Source organism: Bos grunniens, chromosome 10, assembly GCF_055505025.1.
Source record: "Bos grunniens cultivar Pamir isolate PY7600 chromosome 10, Bosgru_T2T1.0, whole genome shotgun sequence".
NCBI classification, from domain to species: Eukaryota; Metazoa; Chordata; class Mammalia; order Artiodactyla; family Bovidae; genus Bos; species Bos grunniens.
In genome coordinates, this window is record NC_141174.1 from 22,805,020 (window position 1) to 22,830,199 (window position 25,180).

General features: G+C 47.0%; 3 long non-coding RNA genes across 3 annotated transcripts; 1 reads left to right on the plus strand and 2 right to left on the minus strand.

Annotated features, from left to right (window-relative positions):
* Window positions 1–520: 520 nt before the first annotated feature.
* LOC147364126 (uncharacterized) lies at window positions 521–14,558 on the minus strand. The gene is made up of 2 exons (XR_015133618.1): window positions 14,339–14,558; window positions 521–761 (listed from the first exon to the last, which is right to left on the minus strand). It is a non-coding gene; the product is annotated as an uncharacterized LOC147364126 (long non-coding RNA).
* A 6,563-nt stretch (window positions 14,559–21,121) lies between these two features.
* LOC147364127 (uncharacterized) lies at window positions 21,122–24,860 on the minus strand. The gene is made up of 3 exons (XR_015133621.1): window positions 24,634–24,860; window positions 22,933–23,096; window positions 21,122–21,616 (listed from the first exon to the last, which is right to left on the minus strand). It is a non-coding gene; the product is annotated as an uncharacterized LOC147364127 (long non-coding RNA).
* On the plus strand, window positions 21,584–23,149 carry LOC147364128 (uncharacterized). Its single transcript, XR_015133620.1, has 3 exons — window positions 21,584–21,893; window positions 22,681–22,785; window positions 22,887–23,149. It is a non-coding gene; the product is annotated as an uncharacterized LOC147364128 (long non-coding RNA).
* Window positions 24,861–25,180: the final 320 nt, after the last annotated feature.

Consider the following 25,180-nt stretch of genomic DNA (forward strand, 5'->3'; position numbering starts at 1 on the left):
TAAACAAATTCTGCGGCATGTTTTGGGGGAATTTCTTCTGGCTGCAGGGACTTCCCAGGTGGCACTAGTAGTAAAGAACCCATCTGCCAATGCAGGAGACATGAGAGACGCTGGTTCAATCCCTGGGTCGGGAAGATCCCCTGGAGGAGGGCATGGCAACCCACTCCAGTATTCTTGCCTGGAGAATCCCATGGACAGAGGAGCCTGGTGGGCTACAGTCCACGGGGTTGAAAAGAGTCAGACAAGACAGAAGCAACTTAGCATGCATGCACGCTTCTGGCTGCAGAATCTCGAGCTTTGTTTTTTATCTCTCCCAGGGATTATGTGAAGTATACCATATCCTCTTAATGAATTTCTACTTGGCTTGCAGCTAAGAAACCCAACTTGTAAGGTGGGAGTGGGGAGGGAAGCATATGGATGGAAGGAGGGGAGAGACTGGCCCAAAGAAGGCGTTGGTTCTACTTCTCTATTTTGCTCAATGCCGGCTCCACGGGGAGTGGTAAAGAAAACTGGGTAAATGTTTCTGAAAGCATGGGATAGTTTATTTGTCTTTTAAAAAGGTAGAATTTCAGAAAGTAAAGGGTTTCCCCCTTTAGGAAGCCGACTGGAGGATGGAGGAATAAGTGAGAGAGGTTGATCTGGAGACATGGGGATGTCGGGTGCTTCTGGTTTGGAGCCCTGGAGCAGACGCCAACTTCTGGGATGGCCTGGTGGGTGGGGAGTGGTGGTGGGAGGGGAGACGTGAAGCACAGTCATGGATCCTAGGGGAAAAGAACCAAGGATGAAATTCATTGTTTTTCTCTGAAGAGCATCCACTGTTGGACAGGGACGTGTTGTAACAGTGAAGTTGAGTCAAGGACGTATAATTTGTATTCGGTGGTTTACTTTTTTAAAGCCCTGAACTTGCTTAGCTAATAAGCAACTTTTCTTTCCTTAAGAGAAGCTATTTTTATAGGAAAAAACATAGGTGAGTGAATCACATAGGATGTTACTGCTTCCCTTCGTTTAATCAACCATTAAAGAAAGTTTACTTTTGAGCTTAAGGAAATTTGGCAGCTACTTCAAATGTAGGTGGCGTCATGGAGAGGTATTAATTCACCTCCCTACATAAAACACAGAAGAAATACACATACAAAGAGCTAGCCAAAGCGCTCCGACCCGGTGTACAGCGTGGCATCTGTTTACCTCGGGTGGAGTGACAGCCCTTGTCCAGACATGAGCTGGGGAGCACATGCCCAGCCATGGCATGTTTCTTGGGCTGCCTGGGGTCACACCTGCACCTTTGGGTTACCCACCTCTCTGCCAACACACAGCTCATGTTTGAATGCCTCCTGCAGATCTCTGGCCTTTTCTCCTCCTCTATTCTGCTCTCCTAAATGCCAGGTAGAAACCCACTGTGTTCTTACAGCACCATCAAGCTCAGAAGAGAACAAATCTAGGTATATTCTCTAAAGTCTGCACAGCCAGACTGGGCAGGGATGAGAGAGATCCCCAAGGCCAACCCGCCTTCAGGGCTAGGACACCCTTCCAGATTCACCAAATTTGAATGTGAAGAAAGGCTGGGGGGCTCTGGCCTCATCCTCATTTCCTGGTGGTGTGGTCTTTCTGAGAGGAGCAAACTCCTTTGATATTAAGACATCAATTGCAATGGAAGGCCCTCCTTCCAACCCAGGAGGCAGAGACATTCTTGCAGTATTTCTACATGGGTCCAGCTGGATGTGAACTAAGTCTGCAGAGCTCAAATATGCATGGGTCAGGACTGATCTGTATGAATGGCCCTCACCGCAGCACTCACCATGCCTCTTGGAAGTCAAAGAGGCTTTTGGCATCACTGGCTGAGGATCTTCATATGGTCAGCCAACTCATAGCCATGTGACCATTGGTGTAGCAACTATTCACCTTGAAGGGCTCTCATTTCATTGGCTCCTCAGCATGGTCCCCATTTTATGGATAGAGAAATTGAGCCTTGTACCTTGAGCTAGTCATTTGATCTCTACAGATCAAATGACTAGCTCAAGGCTATGGAGGTGATAAGGGATTTATTTTTTAAACAATGATTTTTTATTTTTCATGACAATACCACACAAAATTGTTAATTAAAATTTAAAAAAAAGTTTTTTGAGATGTAATTTACCCATTAATGTGTACAATTAAATGGTTTTTAGTATAGTCACAGAGTTGTGCAACCATTACCAGAGTCAATTTTAGAACATTTTCATTATTACCCCCCCTCAAATCCAGCATCCTTTAGCTATCACCCCTCATTCCTCCCCTCCTCAAACCCTCCCAACCCTAAGCAATAGCCAGTTTACTTCCATGAAACCAAGTCTTTTAAATTCCAAATCCAATACTCTAATCACAATGCCAACGTCAGTCCAGAATCTGCTCAAATATTGCACTGAAGAGAAATGACTTAGAGTTTTAAGAGTTGACTTCCTTTAAAATGTTACACACTTTAGGAATTTTCAAGGCATCAACCCTGTGATGGTTAATTTTATGTGTCAATTTAACTGGTCTAAAGGATGCCTAGATGGCTGGTAGAATATTTTTATATGTGAGGGTGTTTCCAGAAGTGATTCACGTTTGATTCAGTAGACTAAGACTGCCCTTACCAATGCAGGTGGGCATCATCCAATTATTGAGGCCTGAATAAAACAAAAAGGTGAATGAAGGACAAATTTGTTCTTGCTTGAGCTGGGAAGTTCATCTTCTGTCCTCAGACATTGGTGCCCCTGGTTCTGAGACCTTTGGACTCATGCTGGGATTGACACCGTATGTCCCCCAAATTTTAGGCTTTCAGACTTGGACTGGGATTGACACCATCAGCCCCCCTGGTTCTCAGGCCTTCAGGTTTGGACTGGAACTATAACTCTGGCTTTTCTGGGCATCAGGCCTGCAAGGTGGCAGATGGGGGACTTCTCAGCCTCCATAATCACCTGGACTAATTCCTCTTTCTTTCTCTCTATATCCTATTGATTCTGTCTCTGGAGATGCCTAAGTGAAAAAAGTGAGAAGTCAAAGTGTTAGTTGCTCAGTCATGTCCAACTTTCTGTGACCCCATGGACTGTCACCCGCCAGGTTCCTCTGTCCATGGGATTTCCCAGGCAAGTATACTGGAGTGGATAGCCATTCCCTTCTTCAGGGGATCTTCCCACCCCAGGAACCAAAGCCAGGTCTCCTGCGTTGCAGGCAGATTCTTTATCTGAGCTACCAGGGAAGCCCAAATCCAGTCCCCAATTCCCCTTCCCTGTTCCTCAACAAGAGAAACCTCAGCCCACACCTCTCTCTCCTTTTCCCGACAGGGTACAGCTAGGGTCTCAGCACTCTGGTCTTCCCTCCCCCCATCCTCCCCAGTAGTGGCTGGTGCCCAGTGGGGTGTCGGGGAGTTTCAGAAACCACATGTCAACAGGCACATCTTATCCTGGTGTCAATTTTACTGGCAAAGTTTTTTGGGGAGGTGGTGTTGTTCTTGCTGTTGTTCAATCGCTCAGTTGCGTCTGACTCTTTGCAACCCCATGGACTGCAGCATGCCAGGCTTCCCTGTCCATCACCATTTCCTGGAGCTTGCTCAAACTTATGTCCGCTGAATTGGTGATGCCATCCAACCATCTTGTCTTCTGTCATCCCCTTTTCCTCCTGCCCTCAATCTTTCCCAGCATCAGGGTCTTTTCTAATGAATCAGCTGTTTGCATCAGGTGGTCAAAGTATTGGAGCTTCAGCTTCAGAATCAGTCCTTTCAATGATTATTTAGGATTGATTTCCTTTAGGATTGACTGGTTTGATCTTGCAGTCCAAGGAACTCTCTAGCACCTTCTCCAAAGTTCCAAAACATCAATTCTTTGGCGTTCTGCCTTCTTTATGGTCCAACTCTCACATCCATACATGACTACTGGAAAAATCACAGCTATACCAATGCGGACCTTTGTCAATAAAGTAATGTCTCTGCTTTTTAATATGTTGTCTAAGTTTGTCATAGCTTTTCTTCCAAGGAGCAAGTGTCTTTTAATTCCATGGTTGCAGTCACCATCTGCAGTGATTTTGGAGCCCAAGAAAATAAAGTCTGTCACTGTATCCATTGTTTCCCCATCTATTTGCCATGAAGTGATGGGACCAGATGCCATGATCTTAGTTTTCTTAATGTTGAGTTTTAAGCCAACTTTTTCACTCTCCTCTTTTACTTTCATCAAGATTCCTCACAATTTCATCACAAGATTTTATCACAATTCCTCTTCACTTTCTGCCATAAGGGTGGTGTCATCTGCCTGTCTGAGGTTATTGATATTTCTCCCAGCAATCTTGATTCCAGCTTGTGCTTCATCCAGCCCATCATTTCACATGATGTACTCTGCATATAAGTTAAACAAGCAGGGTGTCAATATACAGCCTTGACGTACTCCTTTCCCAATTCGGAACCAGTCCATTGTTCTATGCCTGGTTCTAGCTGTTGTTTCTTGACCTGCATATAAGCTTCACAGGAGGCAGGTCAGGTGGTCTGGTATTCCCATCTCTTGAAGAATTTTCCACAGTTTGCTGTGATCCTCACAGTCAAAGGCTTTAGCATAGTCAATGAAGCAGAAAGTAGTTGTTTTTCTGGAATTCTCTTGCCTTTTCTATGACCCAGTGGATGTTGTGAATTTGATCTCTGGTTCCCCTGCCTTTTCTAAATCCAGCTTGAACATATGGAAGTTCTCGGTTCACATACTGTTGAAGCCTAGCTTGGAGAATTTTGAGCATTACTTTGCTAGCATGTGAGATGAGTGCAATTGTGCGGTAGTTTGAGCATTCTTTGGCATTGCCTTTCTTTGGGATGGGAATGAAAATGGACATTTTCCAGTCCTGTGGCCACTGCTGAATTTTCCAAATTTGCTGGTATATTGAGTGCAGCACTTTTCACAGCATCATCTTTTAGGATTTTAAATAGTTAACCTGGAATTTCATCACCTCTGCTAGCTTTGTTCATAGTGATGCTTCCCAAGGCCCACTTGCCTTTGCATTCCAGGAAGTCTGGCTCTAGGTGAGTGATCACACCATCATGGTTATCTGGGTCATGAAGATCTTTTTCGTATAATTCTTCTGAGTATTCTTGCCACCTCTTAGAAAGCATATTTAAGGACTAGTGTTTTTATCTTTCGAATGAATGTGAAGAAATTCCTGCTTGCAGTAGCTATTTCCAGAGACAGCCTTGGATCTAGAGATGGCTCAGTCTCCTTGGCAGGCGGTGGCCAATTATTGTGGAAATTTAACACAGCTATCTGAGAGACTCATCGCAGTACCTACCTTATGCCCCAGGACAATGTACCATGCTATTGTTTTTCTCACAAATACCAGATTGTTAGGTAACTTTTCTCATCTTTAAGCCTTGTCTACTCTGATAGGTTACACCCTCCTTGAAGCTCTTGTAATAACAGCGACTGCCTACTGTGTGCCAGGAATAGGGCTAGGAGGAGGGTGAGGTACGTGAGACGCTTAGCATACACAATTTAAGGCACGCCTCGCTGCTGACCCTGCACTAGGCGACGTTGAAAGAGAGCACCTTATTGAATTTTGTACTGTAGGTTCTCAGCATAGGTTGAATTTTGCCTCACCCTGGATCTGCCCTGGCTAGATTTTTTTATATACATTTTCTCATGCAATCTTCATGACAGCTTCATTTTCCAATTGGGGAAAATCTGAAGTACACGGTGTTTAAGAAACTTGACCAAGGCCCTACAGCTGGTTCTTGCACACCAATGGTTGACACTCACCTTTCCTCCTTTGGTTTAACAACAGCCCTGCGAAGTAATTGGTTATTGTAGAAGCACTGGCTCATGAGAGCTGATTGCTAAGTTTCCAGGAATTTTGAGAGTCAGTCTTTAAACACAGCCATTATTAAATAGTAAATTCTATAAACTTGTAATTTAGAAATTATATTAATAGGGAATATAATAAATCCCCCACTTCATCACCTCCTAATTCCGATTCTATAGGATTGAGACGGAATCCTCCTGGTGTTGTCACTTATCAGCTGTGTCGCTTGGCCACGTGGTGAGAGCTGTGAGGAGTGCGGAGCCTTGTGAAGAGCAGAGGATTTGGAACCCGGGCCTCTTGATTCAAATCCCAGCTTCACTCTTACTGTCTGTGTCAGTTTTCCCATCTGTAAATTGGGAGCAACTACTACTGGTGTCAGCTCTCTCCCTGGCAAACTGCGAGCAATTTACAGACGGGAATACTGACGCCGAGGGTAGTATCTGTTTCTCTCTCACATGCTTTTGAACGTTTGCTGAATACTCGCTATGTGCCAAGCATTGTTCTAAGCCCCTTGCTTATATTTTTGTGTTAATGTTCCAGTAACCTGAGATAACTATCGCTCTCCCGTTTTCGGATGGAGAAATAGCCTCCGCACAATGGAATACCTTTCCCAAGGTCACCCAGCTGGTAGGTGATGATGGGAGGAGTTCATCTCAGGCAGTCCCTGGTACCTAGGAGGTGCTCAATAGTTATTCCTTGATCTGAACAGGCAGGGGAAGGATCCAGACCCTGCACCCAAACTCGCCCATGCTCCCTGTTAAAGGGTAAGGCAGAGGGAACTGCTGCATTGGAGCAAAAACCCCTTCTCTGCAGGATGGGAAGAGGCCAGCTCCTCCCTGTGCCAGCCGGAAGCCACCTCTTCCGGGCATTCTCCAGGGCGGATACGTTGTAGGAAACAGCCATGAGGCCACAAGGAAGAAAAACACCCGCTTCCCATGCTCCCAGCATGGTGATGGAAAGCTCCAGGTTTGAGCTCCAAAACCTCTCCCTGGGGCCCAGAAGAAGCAGGCTTCCTACTGGGGTGATGCTGTGGCTGTATCCCACAGGCCTGGAAGGGTTGGATGAGAGAGGCTATTGCTTTGAGGCTGAGGTGGCAGTGGGCCTGTGAAACAGAGCTTGGTTTTGGCACCAGAAGAGCCTGGACTTGAATCTTGCCTCTGCCTCTTACAAGTTGGATGTCCTCAGTTAAGGTCTCTGAGCCTCAGTTTTCCCTCTCTAAAATGGGAGAATATCCACCTATGGACGCTTACAGAAATGTGGTTTAAAAATCAAGGAGACTGTATATATGGAGCATATGAGACAAAACCAGCAGAAGGAATGGAATACATGTTAAGTGAATGAATGCCAATAACAGCTGTGTGCCAGGCACTGTGCCGGGCAAGGAGCATTCCAACAGGTATGGGTAAGAGCCCTATTTCAAGGACTCAGTGCAGAAACAGAGAAATGAACCAAGAGAGGAGGTGATGAAGGACATGTACGATGGTACCCAGGTGGGGAAGGAGCGGGGAATGTGGACCGGGTCCTAACTTTCCCCGCACAGGCGCTTGCTGAACAAGTAACTGAAGAGACCCACTACGTGCCTGTGGGTATGATGGGGAATGCAGCTGTGCATATGAACCAGAAACAACCCAGTCCCTCTCAGAAACAAGACTAATAGGCATGAAAAGGTAAATGACAGGAACTTCTCTGGTGGACCAGTGGTTAAGACTTCGTTTCCCAACACAGGGGGTGCTGGTTCGATCCTTGGTCAGGGAGGTAAGATCCCACATGCTTCCTGGGCCAGAATACCAAACCATGAAACAGAAGCAGTATTGTCACGAATTCAATAAAGACTTAAAAAAAAAGGTAAATGACAATGCAAGCAACACAAGTCTTAGAGAATGAGGTACAAGAAATCATACAGCGAGGAATTCTAAGGAGGCCCTTGTCCACTTAGAGGAAGAACGGCAGTGAGGACCCCTTGTTCAGATTTGCAGGTGAGGGGCTTCCGGGAAAGCCTAAGCTCTTCTCCACTTCCTCCAGGTGGAGGAGGGAGGAGGGGCTGGGGCCGAGTTTGCCTTCTGCTGCCATAAAGATGGCCTCCCAGGCAGCACTAGTGGTAAAGAACCCACCTGCCAATGCAGTTAGACAGACAGAGATTTGGGTTTGATTCCTGGGTCGGGAAGATCCTCTGTGGGAGAGCTCAGCAACCCACTCCCATCCTCTGCCGGCTCCTCTTATGAGGCTCCTCAGGAGAGCCAGGTTGAACTCCCTGGTTTAGGAAACCGTTTTGGGCAGAGTTTGGAGGTAGTGTGAGGCTGGCAGGTCAGAAAATGAGGCCTCCCAAACTCCCCAACCCTGGCCCTGGCCCCATGAGGCCCCAGCAGAAGGGTCTTCTTGCTTTCTCAGAGATGTGGGTGCCTTCCTGGGTCTTCCCTCGCCTTCCTTTGTGTGACGCGAGTTTCTCCTACAGCACGTTGCTGCTGCGACAGTGCTGGTGTTTGCAGACACAGTCTCTCAGCGGGTGTGCCCTTATGTTTTACCAAGAGGCACATTTTCTCCCCACCCAGTAACAATGAATCCACGATAAACCACCAAAAAGGCAGCAGGAGGCTATCCCACTCAGCAACCTTCTACAGCCACATGACATTAAAAAGGGTCGTTATTGTTTAGTCGCTAAGTCGTGTCTGACTCTTTGCAACCCCATGGACTGTAGCCCGCCAGGCTCCTCTATCCGTGGGATTTGCCAGGCGAGAATACTGGAGTGGGTTGCCATTTCCTTTTTCAGGGGATTTTCCTCACCCAGGGATCGAACCCATGTCTCCTGCATTGGCAGGTGGATTCTTTACCACTGAGCCACCTGGGAAGCCCAGGTGTGTGTTTCTTCACAAGCGTTTTCACGTTACAGATCACATTACTCTTGGAGAAGGTAACTCTTTTTGGAAGAAACTATCTGAACCCCTCTCTGCTTCTCATGTTGGGGATGGGAAGGTGGGTAGTAGAGATTGATTGATTACAAGTGTGAGCTCTGAAGTTGGAAAGCCTGGGGTTCAACCCTAACTTTGCCCTCTGGCCTCTGGCATAACTTTAAGGAAGGCACTTGACCTCTTTGAGCCTCAATATCCTCAGCTGTGAAATGGGGATGATAATAGTCCTGCACTATTATGCACTATTATGACCTTATGGAGGGGTTATGCAGATTACAAGAGGTCACGTGGTAGTCGCAGGAGCCTGGAGCAGGGATTTGTTTGGGGGCTTCCAGCCACTTCTTGCTGTGTGACTCTGGGCAGATCAACAAACCTTCTGAGGTTTGCTTATGTCTATGCTGGGGGTTACACACCTGACCCACTTTAAAAGAGTTGTGGGGAGTTGGGGACAGATGAGTGGGATCTCAGCATAGTGAAGAGCCCACGATCTGTGCTTAATAAACATTGATTGTTGTGCTGGCCGTGGTGGGAATGGGGCAGATAGGGAAAGGATAGGAGCACAACATCCTTTCCCACCTGGCTCTTCCTTTGCCCGCATCCAACCTCAACAGAAGGCTCATTTCACAGCCTCGTCAGTTTGGAAGCATAAACTTCCCTTTTGGGAAGGGGACTATGAAGCCTTGTCCTCCTACGACCTGGCCATGCCTTCCTTCTTAATCATCCTCACTACCTGAGAACACCTGGGAATCTCTTGTCCCCTGCAGATCCCCAAATACCTCCCACCCCCTTATTAGAATGGTGGCTAATTAAGTGTCTGTCCATCATGGAAACCAGATATCAGATGACTGGGTGAGGACTGCTCCCTCAATCCTTTTCTCAAGGTCTAACTGGGCTGGTTTTCCCAGCTCTCAGTGACATCCATGCTACTCTTCTGCCCGTCTTCCCATCTACTGGTCAGGTGGTCGCACTGAGGCTGTCCACCAGCTATTTTCCATCTCCTGGGGATTAGCAGGGAATTTTGGCCGCAGTGGACAGCCATATCTGAGAGAGGTCAAAGGGAAAAGAGTGCACCAGACCATTGGGCTGCAGTGAACCTCCAGCCCTGGAGGTCCTTCACAAACAGGACAGTTTCATCACTCTGGAATATGTTAGGGCAGCAAGGCCCACCGTATCCTCTCCACCCAGATGAAATTCACCCTCCATGCAGGACTGGACCCTGCTTCTGAGCTCCATAGAACCCCAGAGAACTCCATGACCTACACAGAACATAGGGTACCACTCATGGCCTTGATTCTCCTGAATGAATGTCTGTTTCCAGGTATATGTTTATTTCTTTAACTCCCTTGAAGACAAGGTCCAGGTCCCACTGATGTCCACACATCACTTAGCACAGTGCTCTGTGCTTATGAAGCATCTACTGAAGGTTGATAGTTTGTAGGTAGCTGAGCTACATAGGAGAGCAGAGCTTCAAAGGATGGGTCATGGGACTGGTAGGCTTTAATGCTTAGTTCGGGGGTGCTGCCTAAGAAAGATAGGCTCCACAGTGGGGCAAGGCAATGGGGCTCCAAGCTGGAACAACCAGAGACTGTAGTGGCTAGGGAAGAAAGGTCTGGGGTGGAAAGAAGAGGCATTGGGGCAAGGAAGACCATTGACTTACTCAGGGCTTTGTTGAGAACCACCCCAGGAATCTCCCACGTGGCCCTTCTCTTTGTGTCAATGTGCCCTTCAGACCAGGTAGGTCTCTGTTCACCTCCAGCCTGGATGGAATGGGGTGCAAGGGGAATGGGATGACATGTCACTTCAGGAGAGATGGGGACGCTGGTGCATGGAGCCAAAAAATGAGACCGCTGGCGAGGAGGGGTATGGGAAGACAAGTCACTCAAAATGCTATGGAACACAGAGCTTCCTGTAAGCCTGGGGATGTGACCAGACTCCATGTCCTTAAGGAGAAATTGAGCCTTGGGGTTGACAGAACCTCGGCTGACCTCTGGGGCAAAGGAGAGAGTGATTAATAGTAATAATAATAATAATACCAACACCACCACCAACCACGGCAATACCTTACATTTTTTATGATGTTCTGTAGTGAACAAAGGGTTTTCGTGTCTATTAGCTCATGAACTGGGAGAGGATTGAGGAATTCATTTGCCTCCACCCCATGTACTCCCAGGAGGGCCTTAACCCTGACCCTCCCATCCCTCTCCTCCCTGTTTCTGGGACTGAGAACTTGTACGGGATGTGCTGCCACGCTCAGCTTTCATGTAGGGTGAGAGGAGGGATTATGGCTCTGGGATGGTGCTCCTTCCTGCAACCTTCTTCATTTCTATTAATCCTGCTCCCCTCTTCTTCCCAGACACGTGCCCCTACCTGGCGTATCTCGGCTCCCCTCTTCCTGTGTCTCCCAGAAGGGAGAAACTCTAGGCTAGGAGGGGAACCAGAGCTCCTGGTACCTTGTTACATTAGAGTAACCCCTGTTTATTTCCACACCTGTCTCTCCTACCGGGTCTGCCCATGGCTTTCCATCTTGTTCTGCCAATGGCTCTGCAGGTCCATCAGCCAGGCGAGGCAGAGGTCAGTACTGTCTCCCATACCGACTGGGTCTCAGCCTCCTTCCTTCCAAATGGCACAGATCTCAGGCAATCCTGGCCCAGATAAACGCTCCAATATTTCCCCATAAGCACACCAATCTTTCCAACTTGAGCATTCTAGTTTTGGAAACTTCCGCCAATACCTGCAGGCTGCCCCAGACCAGCCAGGGAAGTAAAAGAGTCAGAAGAAAGGTGTATAGAATCCCAGAAGACAAATGGTTTTGACAAGGAAACTGGAATACACGCTAGAGAACAAGAACAGTTGGTCACAGGGGAAAACGGCTTCTCTGGTAGAGTTGGGACTGAGCAGGTCAACAGGAAACACTCTCAAAATAGAGGGTACTGTGAGGAAAGGTTGATGGAGCACAGATGTGCAGATAAAACAGAAGTCAACTGGATGTGTATGACTTTGAACTAAAGAGACAGACAGATGTGGATATATGTATATATTAATTCAAAGTACAGCTGATTTACAACGTTGTATTAATTTCTGCTGTACAGCAACGTGATTCAGTTATACATATATACATATTCTTTCTCATATTCTTTTCCTTTATTATTTATCACAGGATATTCAATATAGTTCCCTGTGCTATACAGTAGGACTTTGTTGTTTATTTTATGCACCGTAGTTTGTATCTGCTAATCCCAAACTCCTAATTTATCCCTTGCCTACCTCATTTTTCCTTTTGTTAACGGTACATTTATTTTCTATGGGTGTGAGGCTGTTTCTGTTTTGTAAATAAGTTCATTTGTATCATTTTTTAGATTCCACATATAAGCGATATCATGTGACATTTGGCTTTCCCTGTTTGACTTCATTTAGTACAATAATCTTAGGTCCGTCCATGTTGCTGTAATGGCATTATCATCATTATTTTTTATGGCTGAGTAATATTCCATTGTATGTAGGTACTATATCTTCTTTATCCATTCATCTATCAGCTTGAATATATTTTATAACCAATGGAATCCTCTAGAATCAGGCTAAAATCTGTAAGTGTGAGGAAGATGGGTCTACCTACTTAAAAACTGTGAGGGAATTCCCTAGTGGTACAGCGGTTAAGATGCTGTGCTTCCTCTGCAGGGGTTGAGAGTTCAGTTCCTGGTTGGGGAAGTTACTGCATGCCATGTGATGCAGCCAAAAAAAACAAAAAAAGGAAGATTTGAACACAGACCTACCAAGACTTGTCCTTTAGGGGCCACAAAAAGAAGGTATGGGGAACTGTGAGTGAACTAATCAAGCATAATAAAAAGTCTTGAGGGGAGGCCTGTGTTGTACAGGGAAGAGTGGTGAAAAGTCCTTGCGGCCTGTGGAGAATTTCACGTCGTCAACTGGAATCAGTTGAGCATTTTCCCAATGACAGTCAATGGGCAAAAGGAGAAAAACACACAGTCAGCTCAACTGGGGATACATCTAGTGTACGAAAATGAAGTCAGGGTGTGTGTGGTTATGCTGTGGTAACGGCCACAAAGTCTTGGTGACTCACCATAACAAAGGCTATTTTTCATTTGTCCCAAATGTCTGTTGCGTCTTGGCTTTAGGGATGCTGAGTGGTTTTTACTCCTGGGCTAATGGAGGGACAGTGGGACTTCTTCATCTGGTGCACTGATGGTTTCATAGCAGAGGGAAAAGAGACGGATGTGACGAACAACTTTCTGGTCCTTAAAACTTCTAGTGACAGTTGTTATATCTGCTCACGTTTCATCGGCCAAAGCAAGTCACGTGGCCAAACCTAAACTCCCCTGGGAGAGGGAAGCATAGTCCTCTAATGAACAACAATAAAGTCTCTCCCACAAAGCCTGCTTTGCTTTAGATCCTTTGGGGGTCCAGCCTCACCTCCAGTTCTTGAGAAGTGTAGACACCTCAGAGTCCTGTTGTGGATAATTGCTGTCTTGGGATAGTGATATAAACGTTACAGGAACCTATGCTTCATGAGGGATGAATCTTGGTCTAATTTGTTTACTGTATCCCGAGGGCCAAGAACAGGTCCTTCAACAAGTATTTGTTGCTGAATGAATTATAAATGGGCTTAAGATGCAATTTGACCCTTTCTGCCTCAGCCAAGGAGTATCTGTGTCCCGTGCTCCTGTATCTCTGGGTATGGAGAACCTGTAGCTCTCTGATGAAACCAGAGGAGCTAAGACTTCACCTCCTGACTTTGGATGCTGTTTTCAGCCCCTGTTTTGGTTTAGCCCAGGAGTCAGCAAGCTTTTTCTCTGTAGAGGGCAGATAGTAAATATTTCAGGCACTGGAGGCCATATCATATGGTCTCTGTGACAACTACTCAACTGTAGAAATGCAAAAGCATCCAGAGACAATGTGTAGGTGATCAGTGGGTGTGGCTATGTTCCAATAAAACTTTATTTGCAAAGGCAGTCTGTGGGCCAGAATAGGCTGGTGGGTTGCAGTCTGCCTACCCCTAATCTAGCCACAAGGCTGCCTTCTGAAGCTCTTGCTTTCCCCCTTGCTTCCCCTAATATCTTTTTCAGGGACCATCTTAGGGTCATACATTTATTATTCTAATCTCCATAAAATGAAATGCCACAATATTATAGTTTGGGCTCCTCCTGACATCCACTTCCAGTGTTAATTTTCTGCTTTAGTTTATTTTCCTTTCCTAACATCCCTGGCCAGGCTAGGATTGGGGTCTCACTGTGTTGCTCTAAGTTTCAGGTGTCTGCTGAATCGGTATACTCATCTCTTTTGCTTTGGGGCATGAGTCCACATTCCTTGTTTGACTTCTCTGAGGGGCCCCTAGACTTGGAAAAGAGAAGGGCTGGATGAGGCAGAAGTTCACCATTCCCTTCATGGTTCAGTTGATCTGAGAAGAGAGCTCTATTTTCTTAGGGATGTGGCTCAGATATTTTCATGTCATGGAATCTAATGCCTCAGACCCATAGATTTTTTTTTTTTTTTTTCTTTTCAGGCTGGAATGCCTCTGGTGTGATATGACAGTCTGGAGAGTATTAGCCGGCCGCCCCCTCTTTTTGGGTCAGTACCAGACTTATGTAATTAGAAGTCCAAAGAGGAGACAGGCAGACAGGCAGACTCACCCCAGCCAAGAACCTTCCCCCGCAGCCTTCTAGCTGGTCATCACACAAGTTTAGAGCACGAACAGACCTTGCACCTAATGAACTCTTGTCCATCTGGTTCCAACTGGATATCTGAAAGCCACGAGGACCAAAACGCAACGCTCTTATCCTAGGTGTCAAAGCCAGGACTTAAGACCCCATGGACACTCCGCACCCTTTAGCTACTTTCAGACAGCTGCCCACCGCCCCTCCCCATCTCCTCCTACAAGATAAACACATCTGCGACCCCATCCTGAGGGAGCCGGGAGGGAGGAAAGAAGGGAGGAGGGAGCCTCCCCAGCACAGACAATCAGAGACTTGGCCTTGACTTGGGTTGTTAAGATAGGACCGCCTCCCTTCTCCAGCTGGCGGGAGCAGTGACCCTTGGGGAGCTCAAGCCCCCGGGGAGGAGGAGCTGACCAGGGAGAAAAGATAAAGCAGAAAAGGGGAGGAGCCTGGCCAGCTCCCACCTCCTGGCTGCCATTCCAGCCAAGTGGCTGAGCTGGAGAAAGAGAACTGATAACAGATTGCTTGCTTTCCTGTGGCCTTGTTTACATAAGCTTGAGTTCTTGCTGCTGGTCCCTGGGGGTGGGGATAGAGGAGCTGTGTGGGTGGAGGGCAGTATGGGGTTCCTGGACCAAGGCTTGCTTTCAGCTGGCCAACGCCTGAGTGGCTTTTACATCTCTTCTTTACCTCCTACCCCCAGCCCGGACTTCTGCAGAAAGCTGGCTGAGCAAGGACTTGAGCTAAAATACAAAGCTTTCACCTTGGATTGTGGCTTGGGTTCCCCAAAGTAATGGGTATGGCAGCTCTACCTCTCCTCTGGCCTCCTCGGTCTCTGGGAAAGGGTTTCCAGCCACAACAGAGCCTTATGGTAACAGGCTTAAGCTAATTCAAGGATCCCCTGCCTTATTTTTTTCTGAACTGCATTCCTCAGCCTCCCTGAAAGAAAGCCTAAACTGTACAAAACCTGGGGAGCTAAACACAGTGGAAGATTAATTGCTCTTGTGCTAGGTGCTGTGCTAGGGAATAGGGATAGAATAATGAACAAAATAGACATAGTCCATGCCCTCGTGGAGAGCAAAAGAAACCAAGCACAAGGCAGGACTTGCTATAGAAGCATATGGCAGGGACCCAACCTTCCTGATGGTTGAGGAAGACTTTCTGAAGGGTGAGCAGGATTGTCTAGATAATCAGGGGCAGTACAGAGGAAGAGAATCCCAGGCAGAGGACATTATGCAGATGAAAACACCAAGGACGTTAAAGAGACTGGGGTATTTGGGAGACAAAGACAGTAGTGGTGTTTCATGAGACTGAAGGAAGCAGTGAGGTATAGGGCTGCAGAGGCAGGCAGATGGAAATAACAAGGGGGACCTGGAGGGAGGGGGGGAAAATGGGAGCAATGTGGACTGGTTGGGATGGGAGGTGGGAGGCCTCCAGGAGACTTTCCTCTATGGAGAAGTGGGAACCACGGTCAAGTCTGAGATGATCTTAGGTGGTAACTCCCAGAGCAAGAAGCCTCATCATTCTCATCTGGTTGCCTCCCAGTGTCAGTGCTCAGCAAACGCTTGTGGGCTTCGGGCTCCCTCCCATGGGTGTTCCTCTTGGCCTCCGCCTCATCTGTGGCAGGCATCTGTCTGGTCCCTCAGCCCAGCCTTGGATAGTTTGAGAAGACACCAGACAGGCAATATTGTCCTGGGTGGTTGGCCTCTCTGGAGTAGGACAGGTGGGATCCATATTGAGGGTTGAGCTGTACCCCATATGGGTAGGGCCTGATTCCCTTGAAGCTGTATCTGTCCGCATCCCCATCTTGCCCTCGTTGGGGTGGCAGCTAGAAGGATCCAGTTGCTGATGGTCAACCCAACCCTTCCATGTGTGTCAGTTACCCCTAAGTCCCCCCCAGGAAGTCATCCATTTGCTTTCTACTCATCCCTTCCTTCTTTCCATTCCACTCCGTGGTTACTGAATGCTTACTTACTCTGGCACTAGCCCACAGTAGATCCCTTCATTGGCTGAAGTTCCATCCTTGGTTCAGGAAGTCCCAGGGCTGATAATATTAGGTTTAATGGGTCAGGGAGAGTATGGGCTCCAATATCAGATTGGTGGTGATTTAGTTGCTAAGTCGTGTCCGACTCTTGCGACCCCATAGACTATAGCCTGCCAGGCTCCTCTGTCCATAGGATTCTCCAGGCAAGAATACTGGAGTGGGTTGCCATTTCCTTCTCCAGGTGATCTTCCAGATCCAGGAATTGAACCCAGTCTCCGGCATTACAGGCAGATTCTTTACCAACTGAGCTACAAGGGAAGTCCCCAATATCAGATTGTTGGGGTTCAAATGTTCTAGCTACCTCAGTGACGTGGGGGAAATCACGTTTGCTCTCAGTTTCCTCATCTGTAAAACAGGTAACAATAGTCCCTATTGCATAGCAGTGGGTTAAAAGAGATTGTTTCTGTATAAGGCTTTGTGTATTTAAGTGGTCAATCAGTATTAATTGCTACTCTTTATATATCTCAGCTGTTCACTTTGGGAATAGGAATTGTTGGGAAAGAATCGTTCAGTTTTTTGTTTTTTTTTTTTAACTGAGAATGTGATATAGCAATATTAAAGATATCTACTCTGACAGCAATTATTTTAACTTTTTATACTGACTTCTAGTATTTCTTGCGAAATCATAATAAAAAATCCAGAAGTCCATGGAATTTTATACTTTCTTTTCTTTTCATCTGCTCCTGTAAACCTGCTATCTATAGACTAAGGAAATGACCGTGGTGTGTGCCATCCACCCTCACCAGTTGAGAGGTGAGAACCCTGGATTTATATTTCCGTCCCATCCCTTCTGCCCAGTATGACTGTGGATGTGTTTCTTAGCATTTTGGAACCTGTTTCTCCTCATCTGTTACACGGAGATAATGATACCCTCCGTGGGTTATGGGAAGTAACCCTCATGTGGGAACATAATAGAGGGTTAGTAAATGCTACTTCTCTGCCCCGCCCTCTGATGTAGTGTGGGATTCAGAAAATGGGAGGGGCCAGGGATGCTGCCACCAACCTGGCCCAAGCCCACCTCTGTCCCCATCCCGGAAGTGTCTGACTGACCTGAGAGGCTCTGCCTTAAGGACAGGGGGGTCAGCTGGCCTCTGATTCATCCTGTGATGCCTCTACGGGGAAAGGAGGGACCTCACCAGCTTGCCCAGGTCACCCAGTCAGCTCACCTGTTGGAGGGGAGCTGGAGGTGGGAGAAGGCGAGGGAGAAACCCTTTCCTGAGAGCCTCTGGGGGCTCCATTGTCAGTGGAGAGGGACCATGGGATATGTGGACGAGGGCTCTGGATTATAGATTTCAGGAAAAGCTGATGGACCCAGGCAGGCACTATGAGAGAGCAGCTTCAGTGACTAAGAGTGGAGCTCATTAAATCAGGATGGTGGGAGTAACCTGGCAGAGTTACCTAAATGTCCTTCCTCCTTCCCCACAAAGGGCCCTTCTCAAATATCAGGAGAGTATTACGTTAATCACAAATAACTTATTATGTTTGTGGAACACCTAACAAATCACAGCATTTGTTTACATTTATTTTCTAATTTCAGTCTCACACAGAGACAGGAAAGAAGGTAATATTCCCATTTGATGAATGAGAAAACTGAGGCTCAAAGGGGCTGAGAAACTGGAGCAGCGGCAGGGGAGCTGGGCTCCCGTGGCTACTGAGCTGTGGTGCTCACAACTCAGGGTGTTCTCCAGGAGCTAGTGATTTGGCTACTTGAATAATTTAAAACTTTCTTTATTAAACCACTTTAAAAATGAAAGTACTATTTGGCCCTTAGGGCTTCCCTTGTGGCTCATCGGTAAAGAATTCGCCTGCAATGCAGGAGATACAAGAGACGAACGTTGGATCTCTGGGTTGGGAAGATCCCCTGGAGGAGGAAATGGCAACCAACTCCAGTTCCAGTATTCTTGCCTGAAAAATCCCATGGACAGAGGAGCCTGGTGGGCTACAATCCAGAGGGTCGAAAAGAATTGGACGTGACTGGGCACACACAGCTCGCACATCTGGCCCTGATTTCTTTTCTGATTCATCGGCTTCTATTCTGACTTGGGAACCGAATCCCTTTGTGGAGAAGCTCTCCTGGGAACCAAGGTGTGTACAGTACCTTGTAACCAAAGGGATTGATGGCAACCCTGCCAAAGGATTTTCAGAGGTGCTTGTTAATAGATGACTAACTGAGGTTACAAAATCATGCTCTCTGGACATTGGCTGTCACCAACAGAATTGGGGGCTTCTCATCCATTTAGGCTGTGTAAAAGAGATCACACTAACAATCTGATCACGGAGTTACCCTGTATTCAGTAACACTGAACATCATCGGTTCACCCCTCTGGACATTGGTTTCCTCGTCTTTAATTTGGATAAAACATTCTCTACCTAATCCCACCTACCAACCCAATTACCTTAATTTGGTTTCCTGTGTGTAGGTTAGTGGAGCAAACATTTCTGGAATTCTTGGACACCAGTTCGGTTCTGCTTTTACCAAAAGGGGGCCCTGGACCTGTCACTAACCCTTTGGGGAAGGGGGGCCATGGTTTCCTTGAATGTGAAATGCTGACAGTGGCTTTTGGGGGTTCTTCCAGCTCGAATGTTCTCAGCAAAGGCCATTCACCAAGGGTGGGCCAGGGAGACTGCTAGGAAACTCAGGCTGAGGGGTTTGCCTGGGTGGGTATAAAAGGGGGAACCAACCGGGGGAGCAGGAGGGCAGTAATAGAAACCAGCTGAGGTACAGAAATTAGGGAAGAAGGGCTGGAAGGTCAGAGTTAGGGGTAAGGGTTGTGAATAGGGAATCAGAGCAATTAGCTACCCTCTCAGGCTTTGTCCATCCCGCTCAGCCATCTCAAAAGAGACCCCGAGGCCAAGATCCAGCCTGGGTGGACCTCTGAGGGGGCTGGAGTCAGTGATGTCATCCCTGCTCACTGACTGAGATGGGTGCCCTTGCCTCACAGGATTGCCCCGACAGCTTTCTGCTGAATGGACCTGCCTGGGGCAGGCGAGGAGGAAAGGCACCCCCAGCTGGACCTTGCTGTGGAGGCCAGCACGGCTGGGCAAGTGCAAGGATCAAGCTAAGCTCTCCAGACTAACGGTAGCTTTGCTCCCTGGTTGTTTGGAGGCCAGCATAGAGGAAAGGCGGTGTCTACAGGCAGCCCATGGTGTTCAGAGCGGCCCCTGAGTGTTATCTTGGGGCAGGGCGGTTAAGCAGGAGGGGGAGGTGGGGAGGCCTGCAGATAATGGCCAAACTGTTCACTCCAGCTGTCTGGGCTCTTTCCCATCAGAGCCACTGCCTTTCTTTAAATGAGCACCCTGGAGCCACCTCTACTCCAGCTGCCTTGAGAGGCCTAGAAACCATCATTCTTTCTTGGATCAGGATAAGCAGTGGAGGCGTCTTGTGGCTCTGGCCTCCTGACAGACAAGGGACTGGAGTTTCAGTTCTTGCTAATCAACTGCTGGCAAACCCAATCTCCCTTCTGTAACTCACTGTCTCCACCATTTTTAAATTTTTTTTCTGCACCACACTGCATGTGGGATCTTAGTTCCCTGACCAGGGATCAAACTTGTGTCCCCTGCATTGGAAGTATGGAGTCTTAACTGCTGGACTGCCAGGGAAGACCCCCTCCACTTTTAAAGGAGGAGAAGGGCCCCTTTGGCCACCCTTTCCCTCTGGCTCATGAGGGTATCACAAGAGTATGTGAGGTCATGTTTGTCACAGAGCTGTGGGTCCTTGGTGAGGCCCTAGGAAAATTCAGAGTTCTGAGGTTCCAGAAGAGCCCAGTGGTGTTATTCCTCATGAAGTCCCATGCTGGTGGGACATGGTTAGCTGGACCCAGATGGAGCAGGAAGCCAAGTGTACTCCCCCTTTTCCTCCGTGCAACCTCAGAAATCTGGGGCTCTTAGCGCTCAGAATCAGCTGATACCCCTTGCCTGACAACCAAAGTAGAGGTAAGGGTTTTTGGACCAGAGACCCTGAGACCTCTTGGAAGATGACACAGGGCTGCCACCAGCCCCCGGGGCCATCACCAGTTGAAAATGTGACAATGGGGCCATTGGCCCTGAGAATTCAGCAGCCTCTGCAATGGGAGGGTGGGAGGTGGCGGACCTTGTGAAATGTGCCTCCTGTCAGCTGGAGACCAGTGTCTGAAGCCTGGATTTGAAGGCAGAGGCCAGTTCTGCTGCACGGCAGTCACATGGCCTCTCATGCACAAAGCTTTCTGTGCCTCAGTTTCCATGTCTGTAAAACCAGCACTGCCATAACAATACATGCCTTGTAGGGTTGCTGCAAGAACTAAAGATGATCTAGAGTATTAATGGTTCCAGTGGAACATTTGGCTCATCGAAATGCTCACTGAATGTTACAGAAGGGAGAGAAGATAGGGGGTGAGGTTAAGATAAGCAGATAGAGAATGTTTCCTAATCTTGGGATGCCATGAACTGAGAACAGCGTGGGGTGCAATTCCAGCGATGACATGGCTTAAGCCATTAGTCCAGGGCTCTCTGGCCCAGGCAACAGCACTCTTTGGATAAACTGATTCGGGATTAAGGAAACAGAGGCTGTTGGAGTAGGAGAAGCTTTCCTGAAGGATCCGCCCTTCTTCCTCAAGAGCCCGCAAACAGTTCAGCTCTTCAGTGCCAAGAGCCCAAAGGTCTTTGGAGGCAGGTGTGGGGTGAGAGGGCGGGTTCTGTGGTCAGAGCCCAAGGCCAGCACAGAGACTTCTGTTCTCCTGGAAGCTGTCATATCACCTGGAACAAATTTCCTGACCAATCATCTCTGGGCAAAGGGAGAGGCTGCAGACAATAGATCTTGTTTCTTCCAAGCCATGTGTTCTTGAGCATGTCATTGACCTTTCAGAGCCACAGTTGCCCCTCTTTGATGGGGTCATATCAAGATTTCTTAGGGCTGGTTGGTAAGCTGGAGTGATATCACTACAGGCTGTACTGGGTGAACGGAAGGGGAGGTTTTGAGGAGCAGCCTGCATGCATGTCAAGGGGCAGGACTACCCACTACCTGATGTGAGCAGAAGGTGATTCTAGGCTCTTCTCCGTCCCAAACATGGCCCTGGGGGAACTTAGGTGAAGTGTAGGTGAGGCCACTAGCTCAGTGGGCAAGGCTGAATAAAGAGGAAGGTTCTCAAGCTCTCCAATACATTTTTGGTGCCGCCTTAAGAGAAATCCTTGTGGAGCCTCAGTTCCTCAGTCAGCTGGGCAAGTCCTAGTCCCCCTTCCTAGCAGAAGGAACAAATGAGAATTAATTAGTAAATGTGGCTGTCAAACGTGGTTGGTGTTATTATTAACTTAATGTGTTTGTTTAAAAGGGGAGGCGGGCTTGCTTCAGTGCAGGCGTGGAAGCCGCCAGCCAGCCAGGTTTGATGGGAAATCCTGTCGATTGTTTCCACATGGGAGTTTACAGCACACATAATTAGTTGCAGCGGTGGAAGGCCTTGGAGGCAAGGGATGAGGGCTTCTGTGATGGATTTTGCAGTCTTCCTGTAAAATACAGAGGTGGTCCCTAAAGGGAGGGGTTGTAACTAGGGAGAGGGTACCCCAGGGGCTTAGGGGCCGCAGGCTGAAGCCAGCAGGGAAGGTGACAAAGCGGGTGGGGGGCGAGGGCAGTAGGAGAAGACTTTCTGAAAGACCGGTTTATAATGAATAATCTGAGTTTTCTAAATTTTTTCTAGAATTTCTTTCTGTGTACTGGGTTCCCAGTACTTCTTAGTCCTTTCTTCTCAGGGAGAATAGAATACTGACCCAAAGCATGGACTCTGGAGCCAGACTGCTTGGATTTAAATATTGGCTCCTGTACTTATTAGCTGTGTGACTTTGGTCAAGTTACTTAACCTCTCTCTGTCTGGGTTTCCTTATCTGTAGAGTGAGGGTGATGATATTTTACAGGCTTAATTGTAGGGCTTGAACAAGTTAGCATTTGTAAAGCTTTTAGACCAATGCCTAGCACATGGTTAAAGCTATGAGTGAAAGTCGCTCGGTTGTGTCTGACTCTTTGCGACCCCATGGACTACACAGCCCATTGGAATTCTCTAGGCCAGAATACTGGAGTGGGGAGCCTTTCCCTTCTTCAGGGGATCTTCCCAATCCAGGGATTGAACACAGGTCTCCTGCATTGCAGGTCGATTCTTTACCATTTGAGCCATAAGAGAAGCCGTAAGAATACTGGAGTGGGTAGCCTATAGAGCTTAGTTAAACAAATGACTGAGCTCTCATTGTCCTGATGCCGTGGCAGAGTGGGTTGTTTAGCTTGCTCATATCTCCATATCATTTCTTTTCCCTTCAGCCGCCCCCTTTCTAGCCATGTAAATACACAGCCAAAAACCAGTACCTATGCTGGCTATGCCCTTGACATCCCATTTTACGGCTCTCCCTGACCCGTTGGCCACTTGTAAGTTGCCCTATTCTGAGTGCATTATGGCTCTGCAAACCGATTTTTCTCATCAGGACCCCCAAATCCTGCTAGCTGCTGTGTTCTTTGTGTTTTGAAAGATGAATGCCTCCTCAGTCGGGGAAGATGAGTCCAGCTTCTACCCACATGCATCCGCCTTCATGTTGACTATCACTTTCTTCTTCTCATCAGGAGAACACTGCTCTTGTGGCGCATGGGACGGGGGTGCCTGGGTGCTGCTGTGTCCACTTTAAGCTTTGGTTAGCATCTGGAATCCCTGGGGTGCCGTGGTTATCTGTGGCCTGGGTTTCCTGTGGGGTTAGACCAGAGTCATTTATGTATCAATAAAGAACATTTTATTGACTGTCTGCTCATTCCTTGCCTACTTTACTGTGATCCAACTCCATACTTTCAGTAATAAGTTAGAACCCTGTTGAGAAGAGAGCTGGAAAAGAAAAGCAGTCTAAACCAGGAATACAGACAAGTAATTGACAACTGACTGCTCCCCGACACCTGAGTAGGCTATGTGCTTGACTGTGTAGTCAGGTGTTTTGTGTGTGTTATCAAGTCTTTAAAATGTTTATGTCTTTCAAAATAGTATCACTTCTGGGAAACCGTCCTAAGGCAATGCTGTAAAATGTGCAATATGCTTTATGCATGAAGATGTTCTTCACACAGTTGTTTATAAAAGAAAAAATTAGGAACAACAGAAATGTGCAACATTTGGGGTAAGGTGATATCAAACTACGGTTAGCCAATTTCGGTGGTTTCCAAGTTTTTGTAACTTTACGAGTTGCTTGAGAAGCTTATTAAGCTGAGGATTCCCAGCCTCCACCCCTAGAGATTGACTTAACGGGTCTGGGATGAGATCCAGAAATCTACATTTTTAACATACCTCATATAATTCTGATGCAGATGTTCTGCAGTTCACATTTAAGAAAACTAATCAACTTGATGGGATATTTTGCAGTCATTTCAAATGATGTTTACAGAGAGATTACAATAACAGGCAGGAATGCTTTATAAATTAAAAAAAAGTATGTAAAACTGTATATATAACTCTGTATTTAATTATGAAATACAACCATGTAAAACAAAGCAAAAATATACAAAAATGTAAACAAAGGCAGTCTCAGGGTGGTAGGGTTATAGTGCTTTTCTTCTTTTTTCTACATTTTCCAAAATTTCTAAAAGTGAGTATTACTTTATCATAGAAACACATAAATACACACTTTTAAAACAGAAATCATCTTCTTTGGGACAAATTAAAGGGCTTTCTATTTCCTAGGATTCATATGCTGAGGAGTTTCATTTTATCTATAAACAGACTGAGGACCCTGAAACTAAGCAGTACTGGGTTCTTCATCTCCAAATGGGCCCAGATCCTTCTTGGAAGCATTTCCACCACCTGGCTTCACTTATAGACATTTGCTAAGCTACAGTTCCCCGAGGCCCATTTGTCCTCCTTACTTACTGTCTAGAGGTTCCACCTAAAGACTTAGGAGGACTGATTATTTTGTAGAGCTGGATCATCCTAAGGTAGATCTCTTGAGAATTTTTTAGATGATATTACAATTTGTACAGGATAGTAAGGTCCTCGCTCAAGAAGGTAGAGATAAGGAATACAACGTTGTCTGCTGGGAGATGCATATATTAGTATGCTGGGGCTGCTTTAATGAAGCACCACAGGCCAGGCGACTTTAAAAAAAACAGAAATTCATTGTTTTGTTTCTCTGGAGGCTGAAAGCCCAATATCAAGGTGTCCACAGGGTTGGTTCCTTCTGAGAGTGATAAAGGAAGGACCTGCCCCAGGCCACTCTCCTCAGCTGGTGGTCTGTAATCTCCTACCTGTGTCTCCATACCCTCTTCCTTCTGTATGTGAAAGTGAAAGTTGCTCAGTCGTGTCCAACTCTGCGACCCCAAGGACTGTATGGTCAATGGAATTCTCCAGGCCAGAATACTGGAGCGGGTAGACTTTCCCTTCTCCAGGGATCTTTCCAACCCAGGGATCAAACCTAGGTCTCCCGCATTGCAGGCGGATTCTTTACCAGCTGGGCCACCAGAGAAGCCCTCATTTTAACTTAATGACCTCTTTAAAAATGTTGTCTCTAATTTCAGTCACATTCTGAGGCATTGGGTGGTTAGGATTTCAATATATGAATTTTGGCAGAAAAATTCAGAAAAGGCAGAAGAACCAGAGATCAAATTGCCAACATCTGTTGGATCATAAAAAAAGCAAGAGAGTTCCAGAAAAACATCTACTTCTGTTTTATTGACTATGCCAAAGCCTTTGACTGTGCGGGTCACAACAAACTGTGGAAAATTCTTCAAGAGATGGGATTATCAGACCACCTTACCTGCCTCCTGAGAAATCTGTATGCAAGTCAAGAAGCAA